The 22,034-nt window shown below is 36.4% G+C and overlaps 1 protein-coding gene across 6 annotated transcripts in view; it reads right to left on the bottom strand.

The window, feature by feature from the left end:
* dpr9 (defective proboscis extension response 9) overlaps positions 1-22,034 on the bottom strand; it is a 463,521-nt gene that overhangs the window by 421,710 nt on the left and 19,777 nt on the right. The window contains exon 1 of one of the 6 annotated variants that reach the window (XR_010951420.1): positions 11,399-11,505. The exons of the other annotated variants lie outside the window; for them this stretch is intronic. The gene's annotated coding sequence lies outside the window, so the exon portion shown is untranslated. Of the gene's footprint in view, positions 1-11,398; positions 11,506-22,034 lie in introns of those variants that run through there. 6 annotated transcript variants of the gene reach the window in all.

Here is a 22,034-nt window from a genome sequence, read left to right as displayed (position 1 = left end):
AATAACTTAATAATACATAATAATAAAACGATGATAAAAAAAATTTTAAGAACTACCTTTATATAAATGGACCGAAAAATAGAAGGCAATTTTTCCTTTAATACAGACATAGTCTGGTTGAATTTTGACTAAAAAACTTTAACAAAAGCTCTTGTAAGAATTTTGGGATGTAAAACTATTCTTTTACAAGAGCTATTGAGTCAGTCCATATGAAAACGTGTAATATTAGCAAAAATCGTTGCTGACTAGTCTCGGATTTCGCTCAAACTTTGAGGGACACTTCTTTACGGTAATAAAGGAACAAATTGACACACATTTTATTTTTTCACCACTGGTTTCGGACTGGTGGAATTTCAAAGTTTGAAAAACGTAATTTTTAGGCTTACCCTATTATAGCTGTAAAAATGTTTCTATTAGAGATATCCTTACATTCGATATGGCGTTTTAAAGGTAAAAGATAGTAGTTTGTTTGAAAATAAATAATATCATCATATGGCGAGTATCTAGAATTAAAAGCCTGGTACTGAAAATACGTAATTTTTATCCTTTTTTTGTCAATTTTATCTGGCTCTGGCGTCTTCACTGTTTCAAGTAGCCACTCAAATATTTTCAGAACTTAAGGGTACATATCCTAGAAGAAAATAACTCATCCATCGGCCAAAAAAACCCACTCCTTATAGATAAATTATTATCTCGAAATTTGTCAGTTTTCAAAAATTTTTTCAGGCTCTAAAACGAATGTGTTTCTCAAGAGATAAAAATACGAATTTCTCATGGACTCCAGTCCTGACCTTTAGCTTTTAATACCTTAATATTTCGTTTTGTTATTTTCATACTGAGGGCCCCTGCTGATGGATTTTTTGAGGCATAATCTCTCTAATTTTTTTCGTAACACTTCAATAATTTAACTCAAAACTGATAAATTTTTTTTACGAAAATACGGTTATATTTTGCAATTTATATAATGACAATGTCAAAATTATCTGAAGATGAATATTTTCGTAATTTTAATTGCCGCTGAGATACAGGAACGAAGCTATGGTATTTTCTCGTGTCTTTGATGCTGTTAATGTTTTTAAATCTATCAGTTAAAAACCGTCACCGAAGTAATACATTTTTTTAAACTGTGTATAGTTTATTTTAATATGGTCCAAAAATATTTTTTGGAATTAAAAAAAAGATACAGTATGGTGGTTTAGATAATCACTAATCACACAGAAAGTTTGTGTCTTAAGTACGCCGTCTTCTTTAAAATATATCACAAAAGGGTGAAGAGTTGATTTTTTGTCCAATGAAACGATTGTACCTCATCTTGTACCATAAACGAATAATTTTCAGAAAAGTCAACTAATGTTATGCACTCTGTATTATCTTTCAAATTTTCCTTGAGATTCTCCAGGTACTCAGATTGTTTATTTGAAATAAAATGATGAGCCTCTAAAGCTATTAACTGTTCCTTTATATCTTCCTTGAATTCCTCAATTGTTTTTACTACAGTTACCAAATTGCAGCGATCAGTAGTTACCAATTGTTTAAAATGTATTTCAGATGAAAGTTCACATTCGTCGCATATGTCAGAATCAATAACATTAGTGCCTGGAGATATTGTTCAACGAGATAATATACAATCTTCACGCTATTCATCACAAACTATTTTTTTAAGCAATTCTTTGTATGTTTTATTAGCCTTGCACGCCAACAACATCAACTTCATATTTTAATGGATCAAACAAACACACACTGGATGTGTGCCACTTTCCCCAGCTAATACACAGTTCTTCGGACGCAGTGAAGCAAATGACGAGAAACCTATCTTTAGCAGTGGATGTATTTGTTTAAATTTTTCATATATTTCTTTAAGATTTAATAGGATCAAACGTTTTTGTTCCTTAGACCTTACATTACTATCGTCACGTACAGTTATACAATCTCTTTGTACCGGCATTAATCTACTTATTTCATCATCTTCATAAAATTGTTTCACTTTTTCCACAGTTTCACTTTTCAACTGATGCTCACTCTCTTTTTTTGGAGGTTTCCCTAATACCCGCACCTTTCTCTAATTTTATTAGCATTTTTGATGAGATATTTACTACACCCAAATTCCGTCTTTATTTTTGAAATTGTCCACTTCCTTGGTAATAAAGTTAAAATTTGATATTTTTCATCGAACGTCAAAAGATGATTGTAACTTGTTTCGTATCTTCCTTGATATTTGATACACTTTTTCATCGAGTTTTCGTTTTCTTTGGGGCATACTTAATTTTTGAATTGGCGGAATCGGTGATTCCTCGAGAATTGAACATATTTTGTTCAGCGAATTTAGTGCCTCATATGGAAGTTCAAATGACACTTCACAATTAATGTCTTGAAAATGTGCTTTGCTTAAGTTTTCAATGCAGCGTGAGCAAATTGCTCGTCCCGGTATGAGATTCAAATTTTCATTTTTTTTTTTTTTTCACAAAATGTTATGGTAGTTTCTCTAAGTGACTTTTTAATAGGAGTTTTATGGATATTCAATGGATCACAGCATTGTTTTCCAAACAAAAAAAAATAGCTATCGACATATTTTTTATGATGATAGGTACAGATATTATTAAAACAAAGTGCTTGAATTAATTCCGACGACCGTGAAAATTTTAGTTTATGGCAATTTACTTGCAGCAATAAACCGATTGAGCACTCCATATTATATATAGCAGAAAACACGATTCCGAAAACTACAGAAATGAACGAAAAATACGCGAATTATTCAAAACCGCTATGTTCGTAATTTTTTTTAAATTTGACAGTGTTTAGTTAAAACAAAGCATACAAGTTGAGAAATTACTTGATACAAGCACTTTTTTAGTCCTTATTTTTGACAATTATCCTAATGTGCATACATAAATAAGTGGTCACATGTCAAAAGATCTTAAGTCGACTTAAAAAATTAGACCCATCGAAATATTAACCTGTTATTTCAAATGACAAAACTGATTCACAACATAACCAGAACCGAAAATTAGTGTCTCTTTATTTAATAGAACTTTATATAAAATGAGTTTTCAAACATAGTTCGTATAAAATAGTTTGAAAAAAAAATTGTAAGATTATGCCTTACAAAATCGATCAGCAGAGGCCCTTAGTATGAAAATAACAAAACGAAATGTTGAGGTATTAAAAGCTAAAGGTCAGACCTGGAGTCCATAAGAAATTCGTATTTTTAATTGTTGAGAAACACGTTCGTTTTAGAGCCTGAAAAACACGATTTTTGAAAACTTACAAATTTCGAGATAATAATTACCTATAAGGAATGGGTTTTTTTGGCCGAATGATGAGTTATTTTCTTCTAGGATATGTACCCTTAATTTCTGAAAAAATTTTAGTGGCAACTTGAAACAGTGAAGACGCCAGAGCCAGCTAAAATTGACAAAAAAAAGGATAACAATTACGTATTTTCAGTACAGGTTTTTAATTCTAGATACTCTCCATATGATTTATTATTTATTTTTAAACAAACTACCATCTTTTACCTTTAAAACGCCATATCGAATGTAAAGATATCTCTAATAGAAACATTTTTACAGCTACAATAGGGTAACCCTAAAAATGACGTTTTTCAAACTTTGAAATTCGACCAGTACGAAACCAGTGGTTATAAAAATTAAATGTGTGCCAATCTGTTCCTTTAGGACCCCGACGAAGTGTCCCTCAAAGTTTGACCGAAATCCGAAACTAGCCCGCTTTTTGAATTAGACGTTTTTATATGAATTGACTCTATTGATAAAGTTTTTTAGTCAAAATTCAACAAGACTATGTCTGTATTAAAGGAAAAATTGCCTTCAATTTTTGGGTCCATTTATATAAAGGTAGTCCTTAAAATCGGCCTTAGATCTCTTCGGAGGTTATCGCGCCTTACATTTATTTTTTTTTTAGTCCTTAAAATTTTTTTATCATCTTTTTATTTTAAATTTTTTAGCATTGCCTACAAAAAGCCAATTGCAAATTTGATTAGTAATTTAAGTAATTCCAAAGTAAAATTCTTATCTTTATTTATTTGTTCAAAATAGCAAGATTGAATAGAATTAGTGAAATTTTCGCTGACAACACTGGCGAAAACAACAGAACTCCACCTCGCATCATAACAAGAGAATTCCACCTCGTTTGTCAGCTACTTAATTTTGCACAGCTGAAAATCGTGGTGAAGTTCGCATACGCCTGAAAGTCTAAAAGAATCGTGGTGAAAGTCGCGTACGCAAGTATGCAAGGACATGCATTGAGTTGGCCCTTCAAAGAGGTGGAATTCTACAACGCCTGCAACACTCCGGAGGCCTAATCTTCTAAATAGTTCGACTTGTGCGTTACGTAGTTCAAATTTTTTGATCAAGCATTGCACTGTCACCGAGTTTTGAACTATATTTCTCTAGATATCCAAGAAGTTAGTAAAAAGCCGATTGCACGATTCCCAATTTAAAACTAGTTTTCTCAATATATCAATCCATGCGCCACCTAGCGGAATTTTTTTGATATAATATTGCTTTCTCACCGGGTTCTGACTTACGGCCCAAGTTTCATTCCTCTAGCTCATCGGGAAGTTACTCGAAAATCGATCGCAAGATTCCCCCGTTTTTAAAGGATTTGCAGTTATCTTGACTAGCGCGCCACCTAGCGGAACTTTGTTTTCTATAGGTTGTATTGTCGCCAGGCATCTAACTAAGTGCCAAGTTTCAAGTCTCTAGGTAACCGGGAAGTGAGTTAAAAATGGATTGAAATATTCCCAAATTAAAATTTGTGTTCTTACTATCTCGATCCGCGTGCCACCTAGCGAATTTTTTTGGATCAAATTTTGCATTGTCACCGGGTTCTGACCCACGGCCCAAGTTTCAAGTCTCTAGCTCACCGGCAAGTTACTCAAAAATCGATAGCAAGATTCCCCTCGTTTTTCAGGGATTTGTAGTTATCTCGATTAGCACGCCACTCAGCAGAACGTTGTTTTCTATAAATTGTATTGCCACCGGGTCTCGACTAGCGCGCCACCTAGCGGAACTTTGTTTTCTATAAGTTGTATTGTCGCCAGGCATCTAACTAAGTGCCAAGTTACAAGCCTCTAGGTAACCGGGAAGTTAATTAAAAATGAATTGAAAGATTCCCAAATTAAAATTAATTTTCCTAATATCTCGATCCATGCGTGACCTAGCGGAATTTTTGACATAAAATATTGCATTGCAACCGGGTTCTGTCCCACGGCCCAAGTTTCAAGTCTCTAGCTCACCGGCAAGTTACTCAAAAATCGATCGCAAGATTCCCCTCGTTTTTCAGGGATTTGTAGTTATCACAATTAGCATGCCACCTAGCGGAACTTTGTTTTCTATAAGTTGTATTGTCACCGGGTCTCGAACTATGTGCTAAGTTACAAGTCTCTAGGTAACCGGGAAGTTAGTTAAAAATGGATTGAAAGATTCCCAAATTAAAATTAATTTTCCTAATATCTCGATCCATGCCCACCTAGTGAATTTTTTTTTGATAAAATATTGCATTGTCACCGGGTTCTGACCTACGGCTCAAGTTTCATATCTCCAGCTCACCGGGAAGCTACTCAAAAATCGATTGCAAGATTCCCCTCGTTTTTCAAGGATTTGTAGTTATCTCACTTAGCGCGCCACCTAGCGGAATTTTGTTTTTTGTAAATTGTATTATCACCGGGTCTCGAACTATGTGCTAAGTTACAAGTCTCTAGGTCACCGGGAAGTCAGTTAAAAATGGATTGAAAAATTCCCTAATTAAAATTAATTTTCCTAATATCTCGATCCATGCGCCACCTAGCGGAATTTTTAGGATCAAATGTTGAGTTGTCACCGGGTTCTGACCCATGGCCCAAGTTTCAAGTCTCTAGCTCACCGGCAAGTTACCAAAAATCGATCGCAAGATTCCCCTCGTTTTTCAGGGATTTGTACTTATCTCAATCAGCATGCCACCTAGCGGAACTTTGTTTTCTATAAGTTATATTGTCACCGGGTCTCGAACTATGTGCTAAGTTACAAGTCTCTAGGTAATGGGGAAGTTAGTTTGAAATGGATTGAAAGATTCCCAAATTAAAATTAATTTTCCTAATATCTCGATCCATGCGCCACCTAGCGGAATTTTTGTCATAAACTATTGCATTGTCACCGGGTTCTGTGCCACGGCCCAAGTTTCAAGTCTCTAGCTCAACGGCAAGTTACTCAAATGTCGATCGCAAAATTCCCCTCGTTTTTCAGGGACTTGTAGTTATCTTAATTAGCACGCCACCTAGCGGCCCAAGTTTAATTCCTCTAGCTCATCGGGAAGTTACTCGAAAATCGATCGCAAGATTCCCCCCGTTTTTAAAGGATTTGCAGTTATCTTGACTAGCGCGCCACCTAGCGAAACTTTGTTTTCTATAGGTTGTATTGTCACCAGGCATCTAACTAAGTGCCAAGTTTCAAGTCTCTAGGTAACCGCGAAGTGAGTTAAAAATGGATTGAAATATTCCCAAATAAAAATTTGTGTTCTTACTATCTCGATCCGCGTGCCACCTAGCAAATTTTTTTTGATCAAATGTTGCATTGTCACCGGGTTCTGACCCACGGCCCAAGTTTCAAGTCTCTAGCTCACCGGCAAGTTACTCAAAAATCGATAGCAAGATTCCCCTCGTTTTTCAGGGATTTGTAGTTATCTCAATTAGCACGCCACCCAGTGGAATGTTGTTTTCTATAAATTGTATTGTCACCGGGTCTCGAACTATGCGCTAAGTTACAAGTCTCTAGGTAACCGGGCAGTTAGTTAAAAATGGATTGAAATATTCCCAAATTAAAATAAATTTTCTTAATATCTCGATCCATGCGCCACCTAGCGGATTTTTTGTCATAAAATATTGCATTGTCATCGGGTTCTGTCCCACGGCCCAAGTTCAAATCTCTAGCTCACCGGCAAGTTACTCAAAAATCAATAGCAAGATTCCCCTCGTTTTTCAGGGATTTGTAGTTATCTCAATTAGCACGCCACCCAGTGGAATGTTGTTATACTCAGTTGAGCAGAGCTCACAGAGTATATTAAGTTTGATTGGATAACGGTTGGTTGTACATATATAAAGGAATCGAGATAGATATAGACTTCCATATATCAAAATAATCAGGATCGAAAAAAAATTTGATTGAGCCATGTCCGTCCGTCCGTCCGTTAACATGATAACTTGAGTAAATTTTAAGGTATCTTGATCAAATTTGGTATGTAGGTTCCTGAGCACTCGTCTCAGATCGCTATTTAAAATGAACGATATCGGACTATAACCACGCCCACTGTTTCGATATCGAAAATTTCGAAAAACCGAAAAAGTGCGATAATTCATTACAAAAGACAGATAAAGCGACGAAACTTGGTAGATGAGTTGAACTTATGACGCAGAATAGAAAATTAGTTAAATTATGGACAATGGGCGTGGCACCGCCCACTTTTAAAAGAAGGTAATTTAAAAGTTTTGCAAGATGTAATTTGGCAGTTGTTGAAGATATCATGATGAAATTTGGCAGGAACGTTACTCCTATTACTACATGTACGCTTAATAAAAATTAGCAAAATCGGAGAAGGACCACGCCCACTTTTAAAAAAAAAATTTGTTTAAAGTAAAATTTTAACAAAAAATTTTATATATTTACAGTATATACGTAAATTATGTCAACATTCAACTCCAGTAATGATGTGGTGCAACAAAATTTTCAAAATGGGCGTGGCTCCGCCCTTTTTCATTTAATTGGTCTAGGATACTTTTAACGCCATAAGTCGAACAAAGATTAACCAATCCTTTTGAAATTTGGTAGGGGCATAGATTTTATGACGTTAACTGCTTTCTGTGAAAATGGGCGGAATCGGTTGATGCCACGCCCAGTTTTTATACACAGTCGTCCGTCTGTCCTTCCTCATGGTCGTTAACACGATAACTTGAGCAAAAATCGACATATCTTTAATGAACTTAGTTCACGTGCTTACTTGAACTCACTTTATCTTGGTATGAAAAATGAACGAAATCCGACTATGACCACGCCCACTTTTTCGATATCGAAAATTACGAAAAATGAAAAAAATGCCATAATTTTATACCAAATACGAAAAAAGGGATGAAACATGATAAGGTAATTGGATTGTTTTATTGACGCGAAATATACCTTTAGAAAAAACTTTATAAAATGGTTGTGACATCTACCATATTAAGTAGAAGAAAATGAAAAAGTTCTGCAGGGCGAAATAAAAAACCCTTAAAATCTTGGCAGGTATTACATACATAAATAAATTAGCGGTATCCAACAGATGATGTTCTGGGTCACCCTGGTCCACCTTTTTGTCGATATCTGGAAAACGCCTTCACATATACAACTACCACCACTCCCTTTTAAAACTCTCATTAATACCTTTAATTTAATACCCATATCGTACAAACTCATTCTAGAGTCACCCCTGGTCCACCTTTATGGCGATATCTCGAAAAGGCGTCCACCTATAGAACTAAGCCCCACGCCCTTTTAAAATAATCATTAACACCTTTCATTTGATACCCATATCGTACAAACATATTCTAAAGTCACCCCTGGTCCACCTTTATGGCGATATCTCGAAAAGGCGAACACCTATAGAAAGAAGGCCCACTCCCTTTTAAAAATACTCATTAACACCTTTCATTTGATACCCATATCGTACAAGCAAAGTCTAGAGTCACCCCTGGTCCACCTTTATTGCGATACCTCGAAAAGGCGTCCACCACTCCCTTTTAAAATACTCATTAACTCCTTTCGTTTGATACCCATATTGCACAAACGAATTCTAGAGTCACCCCTGGCCCACCTTTATGGCGATACCTCGAAACGGCGTCCACCTATGGAACTAAGGATTACTCCCTTTTAAAAAACTCATTAACACCTTTCTTTTGAATCGTACAAACGCATTCTAGAGTCAACCCTGATCCACCTTTATGACTATATCCCTAAATGGCGTCCACCTATAGAACTATGTCCCACTCCCTCATAAAATGCTCTTTAATGCCTTTCATTTGATACGCATGTCATACAAACACATTCCAGGGTTTCCCTCGGTTCATTTTCCTACATGGTTATTTTCCCTTATGTTGTCACCATAGCTCTCAACTGAGTATGTAATGTTCGGTTACACCCGAACTTAACCTTCCTTACTTGTTTTCTATAAATTGTATTGTCACCGGGTCTCGAACTATGTGCTAAGTTACAAGTCTCTAGTTAACCGGGAGTTAGTTAAAAATGTATTGAAAGATTCCCAAATTAAAATTAATTTTCCTAAAATCTTTATCCATGCGCTACCTAGCGGAATTTTTTTGATAAAATATTGCATTGTCACCGGGTTCTGACTTACGGCTCAAGTTTCATATCTCAAGCTCTCCGGGAAGTTACTCAAAAATCGATTGCAAGATTCCCTGCGTTTTTTCAGGGATTTTCAGGGATTTTCGTTTATCTCGGTTCGTCTGCCACCTAGCGCCATTTTGTTTTCCACGAATTGTAGTGCCATCGACTCGCAAACTATGTGCTAAGTTTCAAGTCTCTGGATCACCGAGAAGTTAGTTAAAAGTCGATAGCAAAATTTCCATTTTAAAATTAATTGCCTGTATATCTCGATCCGTGTGCCACCTAGCGCATTTTTTTTTTTTCAATTGCATTGTAATGTCTTTCAGATCTGAACTAAGTATCAAGTGTCTAGCTCAACGGGAAGTTACCTAAAAAGACTTTTCCGTTGGTCAAAAATTCGTATGGAAATGAGGGGACAAGCATGAAAGCGACTTAATACAAATGTAAAAAAAAAATTATAACTAGCTTCAAGTATTTGCCAAGAGGACGGAGTTATTTTATAACATAGTTCTGGCTTTTGACAGCCGTTTCCTTTGTTAATCATTGAAAATGTAAAACACTCGCAGAATTAGATTGTGAAGAAAAATATAAGAAATTTTCTAATGGTCCTGAGATTTCGAGAAGCTGTCAACCTTTCCTAAGATATTAGCCTGAAACCATAACATTCCGCCATATATTGTTTTTCTATCAGGCTAATATCTTAGGAAATTTTTGTGTAGTTTTGCGAGAAATAGAGCACAATATAGATTCATATGTTACAAAATAACTCCATAAGAGTAGGTATTTAGCCAAAATGATGATGGATGTAATATTAAAGCTTAACCAATTCCATATCACATTTGTTCAAAAAATCCACAAATCGGTTAAAAAATGGCAAAGTTATTGCAAATTTGGTAAAATAATATAGCTACATTAAACATATCAATACTGTGGGAAACATGAATCGAAAACTTGATACATAAAACTCACAAGAATATTCGTATGAACCTTGTATGGAAAAAAGTTGATATTTTTGAAATAAATTCGCCAATAACATGTGCTGTACAATGTCGATTCCCAAATGAAGCTATACAATTTTACTAAATTTGCGCAAATTGGCTATTTCTGACCCAATTTGAAAATGGTTCACAAATGATTGATCTTTACTACCCCACCAAACTAGTTGTTCTTTATTGATGTATTTTGCCACATATCATGATTCTAAATTGTGATCTATTTCTCGCACATGGTTTTCAAAATTTTCAAATCCAATGTGGCAGTTCTAAGTAGAGCTTACGAACAAGTTCGAGAAGAGATTTCTCGCGAGTCTCACCTTCTCGCGAGATTCTCGAATCTCGAATTACTCGTAAGGTTCGCGAGCTCCTCGACATTCAACTTAATCGATTCGTTGGCTGTTTTATATAGAGCTTACGATTTATTCTGGAGCACAAGCGAAAATGTCCACAAAACCACAAGTAAAAAACACCGAAATATATAGAATAGTGCCAATGCAGCAACTGAATTGAAAGTAGAGAAGCCCGCGAGTATTACGAGTATTTCGAGGTTCGACAATCTCGCGAGAAGCCGTGTTCTCGATGTCTCGTTAAAAAAATAAAATATTGTGAACAAAATTATATGTATAATAAATATGTTTTGAGTTAAGTGTCATTGGAAAGTAATATAATCAACAAAAAAGTTACAAGTAAAAAAAACAAAGTGTATAAATACTGTGCATACAGCGATTAAGTTTCTGTCTGTAAATAATACTAAAAAAAAATAAAATAAAATAATTTAATATAAAAAAATAAAAAAATAAAAAAAGGAATAAAAAAAACTCCAAAAAAAAATTATGTAACCCTTCTATTACAAGCCAATAAGAAACCAATAAGAAGCCGATGACTCAGCAGTAACAAGGGATTACAAATGGATGAGTCAACGATAATTATTCGCTATCAATAATAAGTCGAATATAAAACCATATGGATTGTTATCAATAAGAAGCCGACGAAGCTTTTCTCAAAAAGCACGGAACTAATTATTTCTGGTAAAGTTACCTCTGTTGTTTCCCCTGTGCGAGCTCCAGTATCTTAAAAAATTAGTTTCCAGACGTACATCTGTATGGTTGCACATCGAATTTTATGAGTACTTGGTACTCACGCCTTTTTTATCTTAGTAATGCAGAGGTTTGACGAAGCAGCGTAGTATAATTCATATAAAAATGTAAAATTCAAATATTAAAGGCCACTGAAATAGTTATAATTTCATTTATTTGCAGTCAATGGAATAAATCCTTACAGACTAAATATATTAAATAGTTCTTAAATTAAATGTAGGGCTTAAAGTATGAAACTTATATACATATGTGGACCGGAGAACTTAAAATACAGTGTTCAAAATAATTAAAAATTTAAACCTTGGTAGTGAAAAATCCAAGAAAACCGTAACACTCAGTGAGTTAAACTCACGTATAGCACGAAAAATAGGAGATTACAAGGGATAGAAATTTCGGAGAGAACGTTGAGGAACATTAAATCGAAACCGCTTCAGCAAGTACGGGCAGTCAATAAACCCATTAATAATGTTATAAGCGAAACTTAAGCAGATAATAGATCTACGATCCAACAAATAAAGGTGGGCCAGGGGTGACTCTAGAATTTTTTTGTACGATATGGGTATCAAATGAAAGGTGTTAATGAGTATTTTAAAAATGAGTGGGCCTAAGTTCTATATATGGACGCCTTTTCGAGATGTCGCAATAAACGTGGAGCAGGGGTGACTCTAGAATGTGTTTGTACGATATGGGTATCAAATTAAAGGTATTAATGACCACGAATAGTATTCCTTCCAAGATTCCAAGGGCTTTTGATTTCACCCTGCAAAACTTTTTCATTTTCTTCTACTTAATATGGTAGGTGTCACACCCATTTTACCAAGTTTTCTTCTTAAGTTAAATTTTGCGTCAATAGACCAATACAATTACCATGTTTCATCCCTTTTTTCGTATTTGATATATAATTATGGCATTTTTTTCATTTTTGTAATTTACGATATAGAAAAAGTGGGCGTGGTCATAGTCGGATTTCGGCCATTTTTTACACCAATACAAAGTGAGTTCAGATAAGTACGTGAACTGAGTTTAGTAAAGATATATCGATAGCTCAAGTTATCGTGTTAACGGCCGAGCGGAAGGACAGAGGTCGACTGTGTATAAAAACTGGGCGTGGCTTCAACCAATTTCGCCCTTTTTCATAGAAAACAGTTATCGTCCTAGAATCTAAGCCTCTACCAAATTTCACAAGGATTGGTAATTATGGCATTAAAAGTATCCTAGACAAATTAAATGGAAAAGGGCGGAGCCACGCCCATTTTGAAATTTTCTTTTATTTTTGTATTTTGTTGCAACATATCATTACTGGAGTTGAATGTTGACATAATTTACTTATATACTGTAAAGATATTAACTTTTCTTTTAAAATTTGAATCAAACATTTTTTTTTTAAAAGTGGGCGTGGTCGTTCTCCGATTTTGTTAATTTTTATTAAGCAGACATATAGTAATAAGAGTAACGTTCCTGCCAAATTTCATCATGATATCTTCAACGACTGCCAAATTACAGCTTGCAAAACTTCTAAATTACCTTCGTTTAAAAGTGGGCGGTGCCACGCCCATTGTCCAAATTTTACTAGTTTTCTATTCTGCGTCATAAGTTCAACTCACCTACCAAGTTTCATCGCTTAATCCATATTTGGTAATGAATTATCGCACTTTTTCGATTTTTCGAAATTTTCGATATCGAAAAAGTGGGCGTGGTTATTGTCCGATATCGTTCATTTTAAATAGCAATCTGAGATGAGTGCCCAGGAACCTACATACCAAATTTCATCAAGATACCTCAAAATTTACTCAAGTTATCGTGTTAACGGACAGACGGAAGGACGGACGGACGGACATGGCTCAATCGAATTTTTTTTCGATACTGATGATTTTGATATATGGAAGTCTATATCTATCTCGATTCCTTTATACCTGTACAACGAACCGTTATCCAATCAAAGTTAATATACTCTGTGAGCTCTGCTCAACTGAGTATAAAAACGACACAATGGAAAGTATAAAATGAGGATACCATCTTCTTTTTGTTGATGGTGTGTGTACCTATGCTCCGTATTGAACAGAAGACAAATCACTTATCACAAATGATCAGTAGTATTTTGAGGTTTATTTCGAGTTATAGACATTCCAAAAGCAAAAAACCTTAACCTTTGCCCTTCAAAGTGAACAATTTTTTATACTCAGTTGAGCAGAGCTCACAGAGTATATTAACTTTGATTGCATAACGGTTGGTTGTACAGGTATAAAGGAATCGAGATAGATATAGACTTCCATATATCAAAATCATCAGTATCGAAAAAAAATTCGATTGAGCTATGTCCGTCCGTCCGTCCGTCTGTCCGTTAACACGATAACTTGAGTAAATTTTGAGATATCTTGATGAAATTTGGTATGTAGGTTCCTGGGCACTCATCTCAGATCGCTATTTAAAATGAAAGATATCGGAAAATAACCACGCCCACTTTTTCGATATCGAAAATTTCGAAAAATCGAAAAAGCGCGATAATTCATTACCAAATACGCATTAAGCGATGAAACTTGGTAGGTGAGTTGAGCTTATGACGCAGAATAGAAAACTATTAAAATGTTGGACAATGGGCGTGGCACCGCCCACTTTTAAATGAAGGTAATTTAGAAGTTTTGCAAGCTGTAATTTGGCAGTCGTTGAAGATATGATGATGAAATTTGGCAGGAACGTTACTCTTATTACTTTATGTCTGCTTAATAAAAATTAGCAAAATCGGATAACGACCACGCCCACTTTTTAAAATTTTTTTTTTTAATTCAAATTTTAAAAGAAAAGTTAATATCTTTACAGCATATAAGTAAATTATGCCAACATTCAACTCCAGTAAGGATATGGTGCAAAAAAATACAAAAATAAAAGAAAATTTCAAAATTGGGGTGGCTCCGCCCTTTTTCATTTAATTTGTCTAGGATGCTTTTAATGCCATAAGTCGAACAAAAATTAACCAATCCTTGTCAAATTTGGTAGAGCTTAGCTCCTAGGACGATAACTGTTTTCTGTGAAAAAGGGCGAAATCGGTTGAAGCCACGCCCAGTTTTTATACACAGTCGGCCGTCTGTCCTTTCGCTCGGCCGTTAACACGATAACCTGAGCAAAAATCGATATATCTTTACTAAACTCAGTTCACGTACTTATCTGAACTCACTTTGTATTGGCGTAAAAAATGGCCGAAATCCGACTATGACCACGCCCACTTTTTCGATATCGAAAGTTACGAAAAATGAAAAAAATGCCATAATTATATACCAAATACGAAAAAAGGAATTAAACATGGTAATTGTATTGGTCTATTGACGCAAAATATAACTTTAGAAAAAAACTTGGTAAAATGGGTGTGACACCTACCATATTAAGTAGAAGAAAATGAAAAAGTTTTGCAGGGCGAAATCAAAAGCCCTTGGAATCTTGGAAGGAATACTATTCGTGGTATTACATATATAAATAAATTAGCGGTACCCGACAGATGATGTTCTGGATCACCCTGGTCCACATTTTGGTCGATATTTCGAAAACGCCTTCACATATACAACTAAGGGCCACTCCATTTTAAAACCCTCATTAATACCTTTAATTTGATACCCATATTGTACAAACGCATTCTAGAGTCACCCCTGGTCCACGTTTATGGCGATATCTCGAAAAGGCGTCCACATATAGAACTAATGCCCACTAGTTTTTAAAATACTCATTAACACCTTTCATTTGATACCCATATCGTACAAAAATATTCTAGAGTCACCCCTGGCCCACCTTTATGGCGATATCTCGAAAAGGCATCCACCTATAGAACTAAGGCCCACTCCCTTTTAAAATACTCATTAACACCTTTCATTTGATACCCATATCGTACACAAAAATTCTAGAGTCACCCCTGGCCCACCTTTATGGCGATATCTCGAAAGGGCATCCACCTATAGAACTAAGGCTCACTCCCTTTTAAAATACTCATTAACACCTTTCATTTGATACCCATATCGTATAAACAAATTCTAGAGTCACCCCTGGTCCACCTTTATGTCGATATCTCGAAAAGGCGTCCACCTATAGAACTAAGGCCCACGCCCTTTTAAAATACTCATTAACACCTTTCATTTGATACCCATATCGTACAAACAAATTCTAGAGTCACCCCTGGTCCACCATTATGGCGATATCTCGAAAAGGCGTCCACCTATAGAACTAAGGCCCACACCCTTTTAAAATACTCATTAACACCTTTCATTTGATACCCATATCGTACACAAAAATTTTAGAGTCACCCCTGGCTCACCTTTATGGCGATATCTCGAAAGGGCATCCACCTATAGAACTAAGGCCCACTCCCTTTTAAAATACTCATTAACACCTTTCATTTGATACCCACATTGTACAAACGCATTCTAAAGTCACCCCTGGTCCACGTTTATGGCGATATCCCGAAAAGGCGTCCACCCATAGAACAAAGGCCCACTCCCTTTTAAAATACTTATTACACTTTTCGTTTGACACCCATATTGTACAAACGCATTCTAGAGTCAACCCAGGTCCACTTTTATAACGATATTCCGAAATGCGTCCACCTATAGAACTTAGGCCCACTCCCTTTTAAAATACTCATTAACACCTTTCATTTGATACCCATATAGTACAAACAAATTCTAGAGTCACCCCTGGTCAACGTTTATGGCGATATCTCGAAAAGGCGTCCACATATAAAACTAAGGCCCACTCCTTTTTAAAATACTCATTAACACCTTTCATTTCATACCCATATCGTACAAACAAATTCTAGAGTCACCCCTAGTCTACCTTTATGGAGATATCTCGAAAAGGCGTCCACCTATAGAACTAAGACCCACGCCCTTTTAAAATCCTCATTAACACCTTTCATTTGATACCCATATCGTACAAACAATTTCTAGAGTAACCCCTGGTCCACCTTTATGGCGATATCTCGAAAAGGCGCCCACCTATAGAACTAAGGCCCACGCCCTTTTAAAATACTCATTAACACCTTTCATTTGATACCCATATCGTACAAACAAATTCTAGAGTCACCCCTGGTCCACCATTATGGCGATATCTCGAAAAGGCGTCCACCTATAGAACTAAGGCCCACGCCCTTTTAAAATACTCATTAACACCTTTCATTTGATACCCATATCGTACAAACAAATTCTAGAGTCACCCCTGGTCCACCATTATGGCGATATCTCGAAAAGGCGTCCACCTATAGAACTAAGGCCCACGCCCTTTTAAAATACTCATTAACACCTTTCATTTGATACCCATATCGTACAAACAAATTCTAGAGTCACCCCTGGTCCACCATTATGGCGATATCTCGAAAAGGCGTCCACCTATAGAACTAAGGCCCACTCCCTTTTAAAATACTCATTAACACCTTTCATTTGATACCCACATTGTACAAACGCATTCTAAAGTCACCCCTGGTCCACGTTTATGGCGATATCCCGAAAAGGCGTCCACCCATAGAACAAAGGCCCACTCCCTTTTAAAATACTTATTACACTTTTCGTTTGACACCCATATTGTACAAACGCATTCTAGAGTCAACCCAGGTCCACTTTTATAACGATATTCCGAAATGCGTCCACCTATAGAACTTAGGCCCACTCCCTTTTAAAATACTCATTAACACCTTTCATTTGATACCCATATAGTACAAACAAATTCTAGAGTCACCCCTGGTCAACGTTTATGGCGATATCTCGAAAAGGCGTCCACATATAAAACTAAGGCCCACTCCTTTTTAAAATACTCATTAACACCTTTCATTTCATACCCATATCGTACAAACAAATTCTAGAGTCACCCCTAGTCTACCTTTATGGAGATATCTCGAAAAGGCGTCCACCTATAGAACTAAGACCCACGCCCTTTTAAAATCCTCATTAACACCTTTCATTTGATACCCATATCGTACAAACAATTTCTAGAGTAACCCCTGGTCCACCTTTATGGCGATATCTCGAAAAGGCGCCCACCTATAGAACTAAGGCCCACACCCTTTTAAAATACTCATTAACACCTTTTATTTGATACCCATATTGTACAAACGCATTCTAGAGTCACCCCTGGTCCACGTTTATGGCGATATCTCGAAAAGGCGTCCACCCATAGAACAAAGGCCCACTCCCTTTTAAAACACTTATTACACTTTTTGTTTGACACCCATATTGTACAAACGCATTCTAGAGTCAACCCAGGTCCACTTTTATAACGATATTCCGAAATGCGTCCACCTATAGAACTTAGGCCCACTCCCTTTTAAAATACTCATTAACACCTTTCATTTCATACCCATATCGTACAAACAAATTCTAGAGTCACCCCTAGTCTACCTTTATGGAGATATCTCGAAAAGGCATCCACCTATAGAACTAAGACCCACGCCCTTTTAAAATCCTCATTAACACCTTTCATTTGATACCCATATCGTACAAACAAATTCTAGAGTCACCCCTGGTCCATCTTTATGGCGATATCTCGAAAAGGCGTACATCTATAGAACTTAGGCCCACGCTCTTTTAAAATACTCATTAATACCTTTTATTTGATACCCATATCGTACAAAATAAATTCTAGAGTCACCCGTGGTCCACCTTTATGGCGATATCTCGAAAAAACGTCCACCTATAGAACTTAGGCCCACTCCCTTTTAAAATTATCATTAACACATTTCATTTGATACCCATATCATACAAACAAATTCTCGAGTCAGGCCTGGTCCACCTTTATGGCGATATCCCTAAATGGCGTCCATCTATAGATCTATGGCCTACTTCCTCTTAAAATACTCTTTAATACCTTCCATTTGATACACATGTCATACAAACACATTTCAGGGTTACCCTAGGTTCCTTTTACAACATGGTAATTTCCCTTATTTTGTCTCCACAGCTCTCAACTGAGTATGTAATGTTCGGTTACACCCGAACTTAGCCTTCCTTACTTGTTTTTATTTCATGATGAAATTTCTTTTATATGCATACATACAATAAAAACAATCTTAGCTTAATTACTCATTTCAGTGTCATATAAAGCTGATTTTCTTATTTATATATATGTAAATGATGACTTAGTTTTAAAATCTGTGTAAATATTTATTTTTTTTTATTTTGGTGTAAAAATATTAAAGCTGATAGAAGATATGGGTTAAGTTTACTTCTTGAAGGCTTAACAATATTACCAGCACTTGAAAAAACTCGCTCGGAACATGTAGAAATATTTTTTTAATGGTGACCAAATTGATGTTTATACAAACCAAAAGATATCAAAACAAAAATTTTCCATACAATATGTATGTACGTATATGGGAAACAAAAATCCCTACCATTAAAATTAGTTACATATTTTACATGTACATTTCCACACCTGTTTACTAATAAACAAAGTTATATGATCAGTACAGTTGTAAGCGACCCCGATAACCATTTCTAGCTTAAGCCTCAAGCCCAACTTTGGTTACGTAAATATATGTAACTAAATAAATGATAAAATGGTGGCCACCGTGGTGTGATGGTAGCGTGCTCCGCCTGCCACACCGTATGCCCTGGGTTCGCACCCCGGGCAAAGCAACATCAAAATTTTAGAAATAAGTTTTTTCAATTAGAAGAAAATTTTTCTAAGCGGGGTCGCCCCTCGGCAGTGTTTGGCAAGCGCTCCGGGTGTGTTTCTGCCATGAAAAGCTCTCAGTGAAAAGTCATCTGGCTTGCAGATGCCGTTCGGAGTCGGCATAAAACATGTAGGTCCCGTCCGGCCAATTTGTAGGGAAAATCAAGAGGGCCACGAAGCAAATTGGAAGGGAAGCTCGGCCTTAGATCTCTTCGGAGGTTATCGCGCCTTACATTTATTTATTTTATAAATAAATGAATATTAACAAAGAAACCCCAAACAAACAAAAATATATGCATACATATATATTAGGCCGGGTCGATTTGTGGGGAGGCAAAAAAATCGCCCATTGCTCTAGGAAAATCGTATTCTAGGAATCAAAATAAGAAACTTTGCTGAAGGAACCATACCTCGAAAATGAATTCTGATGTTCCCCCCATCGGGTCGTAGGGGTAAATTTTGAAAAATCCCACTTTGAAATGCCTATGTTTTTTCTTTTTGGAATTTATTTTTCTCTTTAGAAATTTATTTAGTTAGAACATATGTAAATGAAAAAATGAATTTAACTTAGTAATAGAAAAGAAATTAAAAAAAAACAAGTAAGGAAGGTTAAGTTCGGGTGTAACCGAACATTACATACTCAGTTGAGAGCTATGGTGACAACATAAGGGAAAATAACCATGTAGGAAAATGAACCGAGGGAAACCTTGGAATGTGTTTGTATGTCATGTGTATCAAATGAAAGGCATTAAAGAGTATTTTATGAGGGAGTGGGCCATAGTTCTATAGGTGGACGCCATTTAGGGATATAGCCATACAGGTGGATGAGGGTTGACTCTAGAATGCGTTTGTACGATATGGGTATCAAATGAAAGGTGTTAATGAGTATTTTAAAAGGGAGTAATCCTTAGTTCCATAGGTGGACGCCGTTTCGAGATATCGCCACAAAGGTGGACCAGGGGTGACCCTAGAATTTGTTTGTACAATATGGGCATCAAACGAATGGTGTTAATGAGTATTTTAAAAGGGAGTGGGCCTTAGTTCTATACGTGGATGCCGTTTCGGAATATCGCCATAAAGGTGGACCAGGGGTGACTCTAGAATGTGTTAGTACGATATGGGTATCAAATTAAAGGTATTAATGAGGGTTTTAAAAGGGAGTGGTGGTTGTTGTATAGGTGGTCGCCTTTTCGAGATATCGCCATAAAGGTGGACCAGAGGTGACTCTAGAATGCGTTTGTACGATATGGGTATCAAATGAAAGGTGTTAATGAGTATTTTAAAAGGGAGTAATCCTTAGTTCCATAGGTGGACGCCGTTTCAAGATATCGCCATAAAGGTGGACCAGGGGTGACCCTAGAATTTGTTTGCACAATATGGGTCTCAAAAGAAAGGTGTTAATGAGTATTTTAAAAGGGAGCAATCCTTAGTTCCAAAGGTGGACGCCGTTTCGAGATATCACCATAAAGGTGGACCAGGGGTGACCCTAGAATTTGTTTGTACAATATGGGCATCAAACGAAAGGTGCTAATGAGTATTTTAAAAGGGAGTGGGCCTTAGTTCTATAGGTGGACGCCGTTTCGAAATATCGCCATAAAGGTGGACCAGGGGTGACTCTAGAATGTGTTTGTACGATATGGGTATCAAATTAAAGGTATTAATGAGGGTTTTAAAAGGGAGTGGTGGTTGTTGTATGGGTGGTCGCATTTTCGAGATATCGCCATAAAGGTGGACCAGGGGTGACCCTAGAATTTGTTTGTACAATATGGGTATCAAAAGAAAGGTGTTAATGAGTAGTTTAAAAGGGAATAATCCTTAGTTCCATAGGTGGATGCCGTTTCGAGATATCGCCATAAAGGTGGAGCAGGGGTGACCCTAGAATTTGTTTGTACAATATGAGTATCAAAAGAAAGGTGTTAATGAGTATTTTAAATGGGAATAATCCTTAGTTCCATAGGTGGATGCCGTTTCGAGATATCGCCATAAAGGTGGGCCAGGGGTGACTCTAGAATTCGTTTGTGGAATATGGGTATCAAACGAAAGGAGTTAATGAGTATTTTAAAAGGGAGTGGGCCTTAGTTCTATAGGTGGACGCCTTTTCGAGGTATCGCAATAAAGGTGGACCAGGGGTGACTCTATACTTTGTTTGTACGATATGGGTATCAAATGAAAGGTGTTAATGAGGATTTTTAAAAGGAAGTGTGCCTTCGTTCTATAGGTGTTCGCCTTTTCGAGATATCGCCATAAAGGTGGACCAGGGGTGACTTTAGAATATGTACGATATGGGTATCAAATGAAAGGTGTTAATGAGTATTTTAAAAGGGAGTAATCCTTAGTTCCATAGGTGGACGCCGTTTCGAGATATCGCCATAAAGGTGGACCAGGGGTGACCCTAGAATTTGTTTGCACAATATGGGTCTCAAAAGAAAGGTGTTAATGAGTATTTTAAAAGGGAGCAATCCTTAGTTCCAAAGGTGGACGCCGTTTCGAGATATCACCATAAAGGTGGACCAGGGGTGACCCTAGAATTTGTTTGTACAATATGGGCATCAAACGAAAGGTGCTAATGAGTATTTTAAAAGGGCGTGGGGCTTAGTTCTATAGGTGGACGCCTTTTCGAGATATCGTCATAAAGGTGGACCAGGGGTGCCTCTAGAATGAGTTTGTACGATATGGGTATCAAATTAAAGGTACTAATGAGAGTTTTAAAAGGGAGTGGTGGTAGTTGTATATGTGAGGGCGTTTTCCAGATATCGACCAAAATGTGGACCAGGGTGACCCAGAACATCATCTGTTGGATACCGCTAATTTATTTATATATGTAATACCTGCCAAGATTTTAAGGGTTTTTTATTTCGTCCTGCAGAACTTTTTCATTTTCTTCTACTTAATATGGTAGGTGTCACAACCATTTTATAAAGTTTTTTCTAAAG

This window comes from Eurosta solidaginis, chromosome 1, assembly GCF_040869045.1.
Source record: "Eurosta solidaginis isolate ZX-2024a chromosome 1, ASM4086904v1, whole genome shotgun sequence".
Lineage (NCBI taxonomy): Eukaryota > Metazoa > Arthropoda > Insecta > Diptera > Tephritidae > Eurosta > Eurosta solidaginis.
Note: the sequence above shows the minus strand (reverse complement) of the source record. Positions and strands in the feature narration are given on the sequence as shown.